The 16,171-nt window shown below is 35.4% G+C and overlaps 1 long non-coding RNA gene across 1 annotated transcript in view; it reads left to right on the top strand.

Annotated features, from left to right (window-relative positions):
* The window catches only part of LOC130013674 (uncharacterized), a 75,821-nt gene extending 65,121 nt beyond the window's left edge, over positions 1-10,700 (top strand). Inside the window, exon 3 of the long non-coding RNA XR_008788890.1 lies at positions 6,339-10,700. This is a non-coding gene — a long non-coding RNA (uncharacterized LOC130013674). The remainder of the gene's footprint in view (positions 1-6,338) is intronic.
* Positions 10,701-16,171: the final 5,471 nt, after the last annotated feature.

The following is a 16,171-nucleotide window of genomic DNA, read 5'->3' as shown; positions in this document are numbered from 1 at the left end:
CCAGTTACATTACACTTAGTAATCTTGTTCTTGGGGCAACACTCTTGAAATGAAACCTATAATACACTGAAATGTGGCATTCCTGTTCTTTGGACAATTACACATTGATTGACAGACTAAGATTTTTGATATGTCGCCACCTGTCCAAGATGGCTGCAATGATGTCCTGCTTGGTTCCTGATTCATAGTAAGCTCGTACAGTCCTACATGTTATTCAAACTTGCTAGGATTGTTCAGCAAGTTTAAAGGGGGGACCTTATTTCAGAGCTACACATACTGCTTCTCTTGGCAAATACATGTACTTGTAAACACTCTAACAGTCATCAGTTCTGAGTTTGAAATTTTTTGAAAAGGGACTTATGCCTTATACAATAATACAATGTTTAGTAAATGCTCACCAATGCTCTCTTGTTAGGGAGAGCTCGATTTTTATATGCCCACATCAAAATCGTATACATGTATTTTCATTTGTTGTCCACCATTGTGTGTAGATGTTCTCAAGGCTAAAGTTATCACCCAATTAATGTTCTAAAGGCTAAAGTATCGAAGCCTATAACTACCGGTACCATTCATAATTTCTACTTTTCGCCTCTTCAAAACACGAAAGTTCGAAAAGTAGAAGTAACGACAAAATGTGAGGCGACAACACGCTATACAAGCCAAAATGAACTCAAAAATAGGAAATTAAAGGACAATATTGGTGCCAGTCATTAGGAAATTAAAGGACAATATTGGTGCCAGTCATTGTCACATATGCGATAGAACTGGTTAAACATGTTCCAGATATAATTTTAACACAGAGATCATTGCTGTGATAGCTGTGTTATTAAGACTTCAAGAAAGGGAAGTGACCAACGGCAAAGGAAAACACAGTTTTGGCAGATAAAATATTCCATTTGGCGGGAAAAAAAATATGAACAATTTTTTTATACAAAAATTATTATCCATTTTGACGGAAAAAAATGAAAGTGCACGTATTCAAATGCGACCTGGAAAATTGAGACTACAACAACTTCCGAGACGAAAGTAGACAGTACGACAGCAAGCCAAAATGATAGGTCGCTAATAGCGTGGTGTGTTAATTTCCTAATTTCTACTTTTCGAGTTGGTATGCGTGTTGTCGCCTTCTTACTGACATCAATAAATACAAAAATATGACTAAGTCGAAAGTCGCCAAGACAGTACACAAGCCAAAATACAAGTCGAAAATAAGAAATTAGGAAAAAATGAGGGGCGCTATTATCACATTGTATTATTTCCTAAAGGACAATATTGGTGCCAGTCATTATCACATATATATGATAGAACTGGTTAAACACGTTCCAAATATACTTTTAACATAAAGATCATTGCTACGATAGCAGTGTTATTAAGACTTCAAGAAAGGGAAGTGACGAACGCAAAAGGAAAACACGAGTTATCCTTCTATGTAACTGACTGAAGTAACGAGTGATAACAGATACACAGGCGAATTTCGGCTCACTAATAATTCCTTCGAAGACCAAAAGTTGATATATGAGACTTTTGGAGGATATCTGACAATTCAAAAAAATAATTGGCTGTAACTTTGTAAGAGAAGACAAGAAAAATAGAAAAAGTCTGTGCATTACCATATACGGTATACAAGCCAAAATGCAAGTCGAAAATAAGGAAAAAACGAGGGACGCTATTATCGCGGTGTGTTATTTCTTAATTTCCGATTTTCGAGTTGATTTTGGCTTGTATAGCGTGTTGTCGCCTCACATTTTGTTGTAACTTCTACTTTTCGAGGCGAAAAGTAGAAATTATGAATGGTAGTTATAGGCTTCCATACTAAAGTTACCACCCAATTGACTTGCAAAGAATTTATGTTCATGACAATCCTATTGATTTTCAATGATTTCCGCTCTGTTTACTACTTCTAGAGTTAGCATATATGAAAATTATTCCAGCCTGCAAAATGAAGTGCCCGAAATCCAGGTCTTTTACTGACAATTGGGTGGGGTGATGCAATTCCCAACCGGAGTTCAGAGTTGCAGAAAATCACACAATTCTGATTTTTGTTCAGGGTGTCTAGTCCTCATACAGCAGTTCCATAAAATTCGCTCGGCTAAGCACTACTTGCTCTTATTTTTCGAGATTTTACTAATCATTTTGTGATAGGGACTATCTGGTAAAGTTATGTAGGTTCATTTTTCGGGAAAAAATGACCCCCCCCCCCCCCTAAAGGAAAATCGGCCCGTACGCCTATGAGAGTTACATTATGGCCTTGCTCACTTTTTAAAAATTTGTGAATGCTTTTATAGGGAAAGTCATTGTCTGATCCACTTTAAATTTATGTTCTGCTTTTCGATTTTTGCAATGAAAATAATTACAACTAGAACTGCAATGCAGTAATGACGGGTTTCACAGGTGCCACGTTACTCTTAAACTTATGTCACTTCCGGTGCCACGTTACTCTTAAACGTATGTCATTTCCGGTGCCACGTTACTCTTGAACTCATGTCAAATGCGGTACCAATGAAACAGTTAAACAGATATCCACATAAGCATTGCACACGTGTTATAAAATAGACGCAGAATCAACCAAATCCAGCAATATTAATTCCATATATACATTTGTTACCATGTGTTACATATGCCAAAAATTTGATCCTGACAAAATTTGTTACTAACTTACCGCCAAGTTAGCTGACTTTCTAATTGCTAGAAGCAATTTTTTACATCTCTATGATCATATTGATCCAATCTATATGTCCAATGGAATCAAATATCATAATGTTAAACAAATAATAGATTTAACCCACTTGAAAAAAAATATTTGTTTTGAAGGCATGTATCGATATTGGCATGTATCGGACCATAACTTCATGGATTGTGGCCCCTGATTGTACGAAAAATCACATTTTTAGCTTGTGGAAACTCTAGAGGTCACAATTTTGATCCGATTTTGATGAAACTTGAAATGCATGTTTATAATCCAAATATCTTGTTTCTTTCGATATTCGCGCTTATTGGATCGTAATTTCCTGAATTATGGCCCCTGATTTTACAAAAAAAATCGCACTTTTAGCTTGTGGTCTCTCTAGAGGAGGACACCTCACTTTCCCCACATCTATTGTTTAGACTCTAGGTCCACCAGGCCATGACTGATTAACCAACAAAGGGGGTTTAAGGTGATTTAAAGTATAGTCTGTAACAAGTTTGTGACACTTCAACATAGTAAATAAAGAAATAAATACATTTTTATAGTATAAATATTTATAAACAGTTTGATATATAATAAGTACAAATATATAATAAATAATTATATATGCATATTAACTAAATAAATAAATAAATACATATATTAACTAAATAAATAAATAAATACATTTTTATACGCCCACATTGAAATGTGGACGTATATTGCCGTCGCCCCCGTCCGTCTGTCTGTCGGTCGGTCCGTCCATCGTCCACAATTTCTTGTGAACGCTCCAATGCCAAAAGTTATCATCCAATTGTTTTAAAATTGATATATGTTGTTTACATTAGTGAGATGAAGAAGCCTATTTAATTTCAACAATTTCCGTTTATTACGTCTAGAGTTATGGCCCTTGTTTCACTTTGTTGAAACTTGTGAACGCTCTAACGCCAAAAGTTATCATCCGATCTTTCTGAAATTTATATGCATTATTTAAATTACTGAAACGAAGAAGTCTATTGAATTTCAACAATTTCTGTTTTTTTGCGTCTAGAGTTATGGCCCTTGTTTCACTTTATTGAACCTTGTGATTGCTTCAACGCCAAAAGTTATCATTCGATCTTTGTGAAATTTACATGCATTATTTAAAATGGTGTAACGAAGAAGCCTATTGAATTTCAGCAATTTCCGTTTATTATGTCTAGAGTTATGGCCCTTGTTTCACTTTATTGAACCTTGTGAACGCTCCAATGTCAAAAGTTATCATCCGATCTTTCTGAAATTTATATGCATTATTTAGGTTAGTGAAACAAAGAAGCCTATTTCAGCAATTTCCGTTTATTACGTCTAGAGTTATGGTCCTTGTTTCACTTTGTTGAAACTTGTGAACGCTCTAATGCCAAAAGTTATCATCCGATCTTTCTGAAATTTATATGCATTATTTAAATTACTGAAACGAAGAAGTCTATTGAATTTCAACAATTTCTGTTTTTTACGTCTAGAGTTATGGCCCTTGTTTCACTTTATTGAACCTTGTGATTGCTCCAACGCCAAAAGTTATCATTCGATCTTTGTGAAATTTACATGCATTATTTAAAATGGTGTAACGAAGAAGCCTATTGAATTTCAGCAATTTCCGTTTATTATGTCTAGAGTTATGGCCCTTGTTTCACTTTATTGAACCTTGTGAACGCTCCAACGTCAAAAGTTATCATCCGATCTTTCTGAAATTTATATGCATTATTTAGGTTAGTGAAACAAAGAAGCCTATTGAATTTCAGCAATTTCCGTTTATTACGTCTAGAGTTATGGTCCTTGTTTCACTTTATTGATCCTTGTGAACGCTACAACGCCAAAAGTTATCATCCGATCTTTGTGAAATTTATATGCATTATTTAGATTAGTGAAACGGAGAAGCCTATTGAATTTAAGCAATATGAGCAATTTCCGTCAATAATTTCTAGAGTTATGGCGATTGTGAACGTTTGAATGACAAAAGTGATCATGTGATCTGTATGAAATTTATATGCATTATTTAAATTAGTAAAATGAAAAAGCCTGTCAAATTTCAACAATTTCTGTAGATTACTTCCAGAGACCCTTTTTTCAGTTTGTAGAACCTTGTAAACCCTCAAACGACAAAATTTATAATCTCCAAAAATCTAGTATTTTCCGTTTTGGACCATTTTGAGACGCCATTTTCTCAAGAACGAAAACTAAGTTTTTTCTTAAACGTTTTTTACTCAGAGTCCTATGGGTGGACTATGGTGTGAGTTTAAAAATAAAAGCATTGAAATAATATAAGTGGTCCAAAAAGAACCTCAATCTTGGAAAAAAGTTGAAAAATCCTTAAATTACTGAAAATGCTCTTCTTTTTTTCTTTCTTTGGAAAACAGCTGAATGGATTTTTCTGAAACGTCTTGTACAGAAGGTTAGGTAACCAAACAACTTGTTAAAATTATCCCGACAATGATCCAAAAACCGGAAGTAGTCGAAAAAATATCCGATATTTTGAGAAAAAAAACATAAAAAGTAAAAAAAATGGTGATCTTGCGAAAAAAGTGATTACTATGTAAGATTTCAAAACAACTAAAGTGTCATTGGATAGCCCGAACAATGGACGATCGTATGAAATCTAAATGGTAAAAATTCGCTGGGTAGGCAATATATATATATATATAATGGGACGCTGAAAATCGAGTATTTTCATTTTTGGGGGCTATTCAGATGCTTTCATCCTGAAAACTTCTCTTTTTTCCTTTACCTAGTTTGTGTCGAGTGGACGTTAAACCCCATTTCTATCTCCATATCTCGGTAGTGCCGGTTATTTTGAGATATATTTTGTCTCCCTCCTTTTCAGCCATTTTGCTTGCCTATCTGAATTGTCATTTTGGTGTAGAATTGATGACAAGGTATTGAATTTCTATTTTCTGCCTGATTAATTTTGGTGGTGAACCCTAATACAGATTGCTGGGAGTTGTTGGTGTTACTTAAGTAATGGTGGTCTAGGGTGTGAATTCAAATTTAAAAGCCTCAATATAGGATAAATGTTCCAAAAAGGGCCCCAATCTTTGAAAAAAATGTTGAAAAATCGTTATATTTCTAACTCTACTATAGGAGTATAAGGGAGGTAACTATCTCTAAGAACGGTGGAATCGGGCTACCAATTATTGGCTAAAAATCGTTAAATATCTGGTAATTGATGTTTCTGAAACTTCTTGAACAGGAAGTTAGGTGCCAACGCCATGTGTTAAAACTATCCCGAAAATGATGCTTAAACCGGAAATAGTCGATAAAACATCAGATATTTTGAAAAAAAAAAGAGAAAAAAAAGGATTTTTGTCAAAAGCGCGATTTCTCCGTTGGATATTACCAGATCAAAAGAGCTAAAGTATCCTTCGATAGCCCAGTGAATGGACTTTCGTATTCGAATGCTTCCTTCGATTCTTTCATATCTCGGTCCAACTTCGTGGGTTTTCTCCAGGGTCCTCGGGTTTCCTCCTACTACTAAAGACCCCTAAGCGCAAGCGAATTATTGAAATAAAATTAAACCATATGTTAGTCCCAAAATGATCTAGTTTGTGTCAAGTGGACGTTAAATCCCATGTCTCTCTCTCTCTGAATATCTCGGTAGTGCTGGTTATTTTGAGATATATTTTGTCTCCCTCCTTTTCAGGCATTTTACTTGCCTATCTGAATTATCATCTTGGTGTAGAATTGATGACGAGGTATTGATTTCTATTTTCTGCCTGGTTTTGATGTCCAATTGAGATTGAGACTTTTTATGGCTGAAGAAATGTGAGTAAAGAGTTTTTGTGTTTGCAATGATATTCTGATCCCAGTCTGCTATGAATTTCTGTTAATTGAAATTTTGGTGGTCAACCCTCATACAGATTGCTGGAGGTTGTGGGTGTCGGAGACAACGCGACTTTATGCAATTACAGACCCTTGTTATATCAGGTGCTTAATAGTAAATTGTGAAAATCGATTTCTTATTCTGACTTTGCTGATGAAGAAATGTGGTTTAACGTCCTTTGGCATTATGGTTAAATTTTATTTCAATAATATACTTGTGTGTTTGGGTCTGTAGCAGTGGGAGGAAACCAGGAAAAAATTACAAGGTCTTTAGCAGTGGGAGGAAACCAGAGGACCTGGAGAAAAACTACAAGGTGGACAGGCAACCCAACGCCCTGAACACTAAAAACATGGGTGTAATCCATAGCAGTTTCACTGTGTGACAGAACCTTTTGCAGTGGGAGAAAATCCACAAGGTAGGACAGGCCCTAGTCCTTGTCATTTACAATCAATGACTCGCATCCACAGCGTTAATCATTTGCTCACACATCATCCTTAAACCTTTGAGAAGAACCAAGCTGGAAAATTTGAATATTTCTTGACTAAATGGGGATTGAATATTGGACCTACAGGTTAGCAAGTTACAAGAAGGGCTACCAAAAGGAATGCCTACTAAGAATATTTTAATTTTTGGAGCCTATTCAGACGCTTTTATCTCGAAAACCTCTCTTATTTTCTTTCTTAAACTTATGTTACTTAGAGTCCTGACGGTGGTCTATGGTGTGAATCCAAATTTAAACGCCTCAATATAGTATAAAGTCGAAAAATCGTTATATCTGTAAATCTGCTACTAATGGTATAAGGGAGGTAAAACTGTCCAATAGATCTGGAGGCAGACCACCATTAATTTCCCCATTGACTTCAATGTTAATTCTGGCCTCTTTGCCCACCTCCAACTTTTCCCCAAATTTTCGTTGGGCTGAATGCTTTTCACTACAGACAGAGGAACAAATGGTCATGTCTTTGCACTAAAATTTGTATGAGGTTGACCACCAAAATTTTGAGATACACAAACTTGAAGAAGCATACTAAAAACATGTAACTAGTTGCCGCACATATCGCCGTAGCTAACCTGATAACCCTCTTATCCTTTCGCCTCAAAATCATGAATATTTACCAAAACCTGGCAGAAAATGTTAATTCAAACCCTCTCCGTCCATTCTAGACCAGAAAATCAACACAAATGGGCATGCAAAAGGGGAGAAAAGAGAGAGAGAGAGAATTGCTATAAATAGACGAACTACAATTCGTGGGTACCAAGATGATGAAATTTAATGGTGGTCTGCCTCCATCTTTCTGAAACTTCTGGTACAGGAAGTTAAGTTCCCATACCACTTGTTAAATCTATCCCGATAATGATCCGTAAACAGGAAGTAGTCAAAAAAATATTTGATAATTTAAAAAAAAAAGACAGTAAAAAAATCGGTGCTCTTGCAACAATCGGGATTTGACCGGATCAAAACATCTAAAGTATCATTTGGTAGCTCGATGAATGGGCTATTGTATGAAACACTTCCTGTCTGATTCCTGAAATCTGGTTCAGTGCTGCTTGCAGGTCTAGTTATTATTTTTTTTCGCCGGAGCCTATTTCTCAGTGCCTGTAACAGATACCGATATGGGACCTAATTTTCTATCGGGAAACCATGTGGTGGCTACTTGATAAACTATTTTTGAAACTTCTGCGCAGACCGGAAGTGGCCGAATTTCGTGCGGTGCATAAAAATTAAAAAACGGCCGTAGCTTCGTCAATTCTGTACCCATTTTCATACAAATGACATTTTCAGAAACCCTGAGTCTTTTCTCGGACGATAGCAGTTGAAAATTTCGAAACTTCGTCGCTGACTTCTAGCGTTTTGTTATTTTTCAAAATTTTCAAATTTGACCTACATTTTTGGATACGTGAAGACCATCCGATTCCAGAAATTTCTTTCATTCCGAGTTATCGCCCTTTATTTTTCTGCCCATTTTCAGCCCATTTCCCAGCCCTTATATTTTTGGGAAAGGATAAATCGATATTTCTGAAAGTCCTGGAACATAAACCAATATAGTCAGACCGCTGGATAAAGCAATTTCAACAACGGTCCGTAAACCGGAAGTAGTCGAAATAATGCTCGATAATTTGAAAAAAATGTGTGCTTTTGGGGAAAAACGGGATTTCTCCGTCCAATTTCAACGGATTAAACAAATTAATGTATCGTTGGGTAGCACGATGATTAGACTGTCATATGATACCCAAGTCATACGGATACTATGACCAGGCAGCAAACTATGGCACGCTGATAATCAAGTATTTTCTGATTTGGAGCATTTTTGGAGGCCTTTATCTCGAAAACTGCTCCAAGAATTTTTCTTAAACTTTCTGGATCGAGAGTCCTTTCGGTAGTCTTGTGCATGAAACCATCCAATAAGATGGAATAGGATAAAAAAGGGACTGAAAATCGAAAAAAGTCGAAAAATCGTGAAATTTTGGAACATGCTCTATTACATGGAAAACAGCTGAATGGATTTTTCTGAAACTTCTTATACAGAAGGTTAGGTAACCAAACAACTTGTTAAAACTATCCCGACAATGATCAAAAAACCGGAAGTAGTCGAAAAAATATCCAATATTTTGAAAAAAAAACGTAAAAAGTAAAAACCAGCGGCTGCCAGGCAGGATACGCCCACATTTTCGAGAGATGGATAGAGAACAAGCTAAAAAGAAAGTGATTTTTCGTACAATCAGGGGCCATAATTCAGGAAGTTACGGTCCAATAATATCGAAAGGAACCGAGATCTTTGGGTTATAAACTTACATTTCAAGTTTTGTCAAAATAGGATTAAAATTGTGACGTCTATAGGGTCCACAACCTTGATATACCATATTTTTATGCTATTTGAGAACAAAGGGCGGCCATTTTGTCTGTCAGTTTTGGGCCGATTTTCACGAGATTCGAACTCAGCCGCCCTTAGGGTGTAACGGTGATATAATAATACGTTTTTTTAAATCGGATAAAAATTATGACCTCTATAGGTTCCACAAGCTAAAAACACGATTTTTCGTACAATCAGGGGCCATAATTCAGAAAGTTACGGTCCAATGTGCGCGAATATCGAAAGGAACCACGATCTTTGGGTTATAAACTTACATTACAAGTTTCAACAAAATCGGATAAAAATTGTGACCTCTATAGGGTCCACAACCTTGATATACCATATTTTTATGCTATTTGAGAACAAGGGGCGGCCATTTTGTCTTTCAGTTTTGGGCCGATTTTCACGAAATTCGAACTCAGCCGTCCTTAGGGTGTAACGGTGATATAATAATACGTTTTTTTAAATCAGATAAAAATTATGACCTCTATAGGGTCCACAAAAGCTAAAAACGCAATTTTTTGTACAATCAGGAGCCATAATTCAGGTAGCTACGATCCGATATAGCCCCAATAATGGACGTTCTTATGACATTCAAATGATACAAGGCAATAGATCATTGGATGCTGAAAATCTAGAATTTTACTTTTTAGAGCCTATTCAGACGCTTTTATCACGAAAACTACTATAAATTTGTTTCTTAAACTTCGGTTACTTAGGCTCCTAACGGTGGTTTAGGATGTGAATGCAAATCTAAAAGGGTCAATATAGCATAAACGGTCCAAAAAGGGCCCCAATCTTTGAAAAAAAAGTCGAAAAAAATCGCTATATGATTGATAACACTTGTAACTACTCCTAACAAAATGGACTCAGACTAGCAATTATTTGCTAAATATCGTTACATATCCGATATTTTGAGAGAAAAAAAACAGTAAAAGATTGGTACTCTGGCGAAAATCGAGATTTCTCCGTCGGGTGCCATTGAATCAAAACAAGTAAATTATCGTTTGGTGGCTGATGTGGCTAGATGGATGCAGAACACTATTAATTTTGCATATCTCGGTAGTGCCGGTTATTTTTAGATATATTTTTCTCCCTTCTTTTATGGCATATTGTTTGCCTATCTGTATTGACATTTTCGTGTAGAATTGATGAAGAGGTATTGAATATCTATGTTCTGCCTGATTTGGTGTCTGTCTCGTTTCTTTTTTGCCATTGTGATTGCCTATCTGTATTGACATTTAGGTTTAGAATTGATGAAGAGGTATTTAATTTCTATTTTCTGCCTGGTTTGAGACTTTTATGGCATAATAATACACCAAGTTGAGAAGCGTTGTTTTGTTTTTGCACTAACACGGTCATGATATTCTGTCCCCAGTCTGCTATGAATATCAGTGAATTGAAATTTTGGTGGTCAACCCTTATACAAATTCAGTACTCTGATGATCCCATAATGTCATACTAGCTGTGCTGTAAAGGGAAGTTCTCGACGAAATTTAGGGAATGGGCAACTGCATGTAGAACACCAGTGATTCATCTTTGTTTCATGACCTTAAACACTGTGTATAAATTTAAAGTCAATCGGATATTAACTTTAGCCTCTAGAGCGTCCAAGGGGACCGACGGATGGACGGGCGGGGGTGACGACAATATACGACCACATTTCAATGTGGGCGTATAAGAACTAAATAGTGTATTTTATACTAGCATAGCAATCATATACATGTGTCTATCAAGTGTCTATCAAGTCAAAAAGACAAAAAACAAATAGTATATGCGCGTAAGGTCACTATTGTAGCATACTCCTCGCAGTGTTTCATTTGATTAGACCTAATCCCACTCAACACTGCCGTAATGAAAGCAAATTTCTGTTCCAAATCATGACTGGTCAATAGTCCGATTAACAACCAATAACTAACTGCGTAACAATATCATTTGGGTTTAAACAGCTCCAAATATGTTTACATAACCTTTCGTCATGACTCCATAATCTTGTTGTTTATTTATGATTATATTGGCACGTTGTAGGTGCCCCTGAACATGTTACATGAAAGGGCGCACTATAAATATGTTGTAATAATAATAAAATAACAATAGGCCTATTGTACAAGCAACACATAAATTTATAGGCAATTGGCAATCCTTGGATGATATTTGAGGTGTAAATACTGGAATATATTGTGCAATACGGTGTGCGAAAAGACTAAATCACCAAAAATAAAATCTGATCTTACTAAATTTTTTATCACACATTTTTGGTTTATAAAACATTCCAGTTGGCGGGGAAAAAAATGACAATCTTTTATATACTCTTCAAAAAAAGTAGGGGACATTCAGAAACAATACAAAACTGCAGAAATGCACTGCTGTTTTTATTAGAGGTAACCAGTGTATGTTAATAACAGGTCAATTGCCTACACATGAACAGTTCATATGGGCGGCTTATCGCAAAGAGATACACTGTCAAAAGTGAAAATGGACGTTTTTGATTTTTGACTTAATAATGAGTAATTGCTCCACCAATCCCCAGACACATTCAGCAATTCGTTTTGGCATGCTCCTAATCAACCGTCCAATCACGATTTGGGTCGATCTGACCCATTCCTCTTGCAGTGCCACGGCCAATTCTAGTAATGAACAATATGCAAGTCCGTTCTGCCAGTCATGGTGATTCCTCCCCACACCACAACAGACCCACGCCCGAATTTGTCATGCTGTCGGACGTTAGCATGACGCTCATTTACACGCCTCCAAACGCGAGCACGCCAATCTGGACTCATTACATTACACGCGCCCATCGACGATTACCCCAATTTCTACGCTGCCTGCACCATTGACGCCTGTTTGCGATGTGCTGGCGAGTTAATGGAGGCACAACACGCGGTCGTCGTGCATGCAACATGTAGCCGATTTCTAATCGTTTGGGGTGTAACTCGAATTCCTGTAACTTGGTACAAGTTTACAGAAAGCTGATTGGCCGTTTGTCCTCGATTTCACAGGACCTGTGTACGAATGTATCGATCCTGGGCTTGTGTAGTGGCTCTAGGACGACCTGAACGAGGTCTATCATTAGTGACTCTGTCACCCACTTACAAGAAGGATAAATCAGTAAATGAACTTTTGAAAAATAGTTTATTATTTGTCATTTATATAAAATGTTAAACTATATGAAGATGCTGTACTTACTAAAATCAATCAGTTGTATTTCACATCAAATGAATATTCAACACTAAATATGTGGCCAAATATAAAACTACACATTCTGCTCTACTTATGTTTATACCATTGTCATTGTTATAACAAGCCAACAGTGAGGCTGATGTCCCCCGCCGAAATCACAAAATAAATAGATGACACATATTAAAGTCTCTAACTCAATATTGTCCAAAGTCTTCGACATTGAAAACACGAATTTTTGTCAATTTAAATTGATGTTGTGATCTTACAGGGAAAAGATGGGCTTCTAATATCCAATATTTAAGACAAAATAAACATTTTACCATTGGTACACGAATCGTGTACCATAATGCGCCTCACGTCATTAGTAACAAGGTACTCAAAGAACGAGGCTAGACATATTCCACAAGTTATAGTCAAACTGTGACGCCATATTCTTATCTGACGAGCTTGCGCAATAAATACTATCGGTGTAGACTGAATAACCAGACGCTAGAGATTGCCATTCGATTGAGACTTTTGACGTATTTCACCTAACATAGCTGATTATAAATTATAGTAAAATCAGAAAGATTGAATGTAAATCAGTTTATATACATTCGTATTACATTATTATATGCGTTGCGACCCATTTGTGTCCATTTCTAGGTCCCGAAATTTAGCGATTTAGCACCTTTAAGTAATCGCACATTTATTTTTTTCAAAAGTATCAAGCAATCAAACCGATTATCAACTATACACTAAGTTTCATCACTCTCTATCAGATAGAATCAAAGCTCTGCTTAGTTTTAGCTTGAAATGTTAATCATTGACCTCAGTCAAGACATTCACCTAATGAACATCTACATCAAGTTTAAACATTCTACCTCAATTAAAAGCAGAGTTGTTATATTCCAACGTCTTGACCAATCAAATTGCCTATCGCTCCTTAGCCTAAGCAGAAAATTATCATCATTGAACTTAGTCAAGGTAATGATATGATGAATCTATACTTAGAGTTTCATCACTCTAACTTATCTATAACCAAAGTTATCGTGCCCCAATCAACCAATCAGATTGCTTATCTCTGCATACCGTAAGCAGACAATGTTTATCACCAAACTCCATCAAGGCATTCACTTAATGAATGCCTACGCCAAGTTTGAACATTCTACCTCAATTACAAGGAGAGTTATTGTGTAAAACTATACACTAAGTTTCATCACTCTCAATTAATTTGAACTAAAGTTATTGCGTCTCAAAGCATCAACCAATCAAATTGCTTATTTCTGCTTACCCTAAGCAGAAAATTCTCATCTTCGAACTCCATCATGGCATTCATCTAATAAACATCTATGCCAAGTGTGAATATTCTAGCTAAAGTAGAATGAGAGTTAGTGTGTTCCAAAGTGTCGATCAATCAAATTGCTTATCGCTCTGCTTACCCTGAGCAGAAAATGCTCATTATCGAACTTAGTCAAGGTATTGATGTAATAAAACTATACACCAAATTTCATCAGCCTCACTTAATTAAATCTAAAGTTATCATGTCCCAAAGCATCAACTAATCAAATGGCTTATCTCTGCTTACCCTAAACAGAAAATGCCCATCTCCGAACTCCATCAAGGCATTGACCTAACAAACACCTACACCAAGTTTGAACATTCTAGCTCAATTAGGAGGAGAGTTATTGTGTCCCAAAAAGTGTGACGGACAGACAGACAGGATGAACCCATTTTAATAGTCCCCTGCTTTCTTCGAAAGGCGGGGGACAACAAAAATAAGAAAAAAATGACCAGATTAAGAATACATTTACCCTGCAGAAGTCAATATAGGTTAATAGTTTTATCATTCTAAAACTATACCATAAAGTCTAATTCTGCTTCTTTTATAAACTAATTTTAAAAAACCAACAAAATTATGTGGTTAAACTGCTGGTCAATAAGAATATAAAATTTACAAATATAAATGTAATATGTATATAAATGGGAGGAGAGCACCAAATATTTAAAATGGATCTAGTTATTTCATTACTTTTATAAACCCCCCCAAACAATCTACATCTGTAAGTAAGTCATAAAGTTGATATTTCTTGTACTTATGAAAAAACATTACATGTACATACACCAAGAAACATGCAATTCTCATTCTATAATATTTATATTACTAGAAATGACCTTATAACAATTTTCACAACTACAGACAGTCTTTCAGGTCTCCGATTGTCATTTCATCTATAAATAGATAAGCCAGCACCACCTATATGTATAAGCCTCGTTAAAATCTTTTGAAGGGCATCTTTTTAACTGAATTGAATCCAAGACAAGCCAGATTATCTACTGTTGATTTTTTATATTTTCTTAAATTAAATGTTTGATAAATAATCGATCAAAGTACATTTCAGCATTATCAATATCTAAAATTTCAAATTTTAATCAAGACTAAATGTACTCAACTTCATTATTTAATATTTAAAAAAAAAGAAGAATCAAAATATTACATGTACAGGTAGACAATCTCCTAGCTTGGATTCAATTGGATCAAAGATCAGAACAAAATCTTAAAACAGTAATATTTTAAGGAGGCAGCTTTTTCATTAGTGAAGAGTTCAAGAATTTAAGGCTCTTCCAATGAAAGGATGCGCCCTTAAATTATATTAGTTTTATTATTGTGAATAAGACAGATTCTAATTGGACTGACTAGTACAAAATCAAGACTGATTGACTACAGAACAGAGAAGATAATAATACTTTGCCGATCCCCTGTATTTAAACAGTAAATGGAATTCAATTATATTTAATATTCTAAAACATATTTTCAAGCTGATCCACACTAAACAGATAGGATTGATTCTCAATTATCAAGTAGGCCACCAGTAATGAAACTATCATACAGTTAAGATTATTTTGTCTAGTAGATGTACCTCTGTAATCCGCTAACATCAATGACAGGAGATTATCTAATCAGCATTTGTTTCTCATTGCTGTAAAAGAACTCATTCGTTCATATTTTCTAGCAGGCTAATTAATATTCCATTTTAAGGTCCATTCTTTACTCAAAATTACAAACATCATAAACAGAAAAATAGGTAACCCAGGTATAGAAGCTTAGTTACATATAAAACCAATTAATTTGACTGTACGTTCTGTAATCTTCCAGCTTTATAAGGAGCTAAACCTCTGATTCTGCCCCCCCCCCCAAATGTTCAATTGGTTTCTTATGTGTTGCTTCGATTAGTGGTTTCATTAACTCAACACTTTTATATTTTACACATACATGTATCAAAGAGGAAGTATTTTCTTAAATGCCAACAGCAGCAACTTTTGAAAGTGACATAATTTTTGTATTTCTTTTGTTCTTCATCTTACTGTCATTACATTTGTACTACAATTACATTTAGCAGCAGAAGCAGCAGTAGATATTTAAGTTACATGTACATTTAGTTTTTTTTAAAAGAAAAATGCTTAGTTTGTACATGTATGGTATACATGTGTGCTACATTATGTAGGTATGCTTTACATAATATATATATATATATATATATATATATATATATATTTATAATTGAAATTAAAGATGGCAAAATAAAACTACATTTTATGGTAACGTTTTCACCGCGATAGCGGCTCTTCAGGCATTTATTA

Source organism: Patella vulgata, chromosome 1 (assembly GCF_932274485.2).
Source record: "Patella vulgata chromosome 1, xgPatVulg1.2, whole genome shotgun sequence".
Lineage (NCBI taxonomy): Eukaryota > Metazoa > Mollusca > Gastropoda > Patellidae > Patella > Patella vulgata.
Note: the sequence above shows the minus strand (reverse complement) of the source record. Positions and strands in the feature narration are given on the sequence as shown.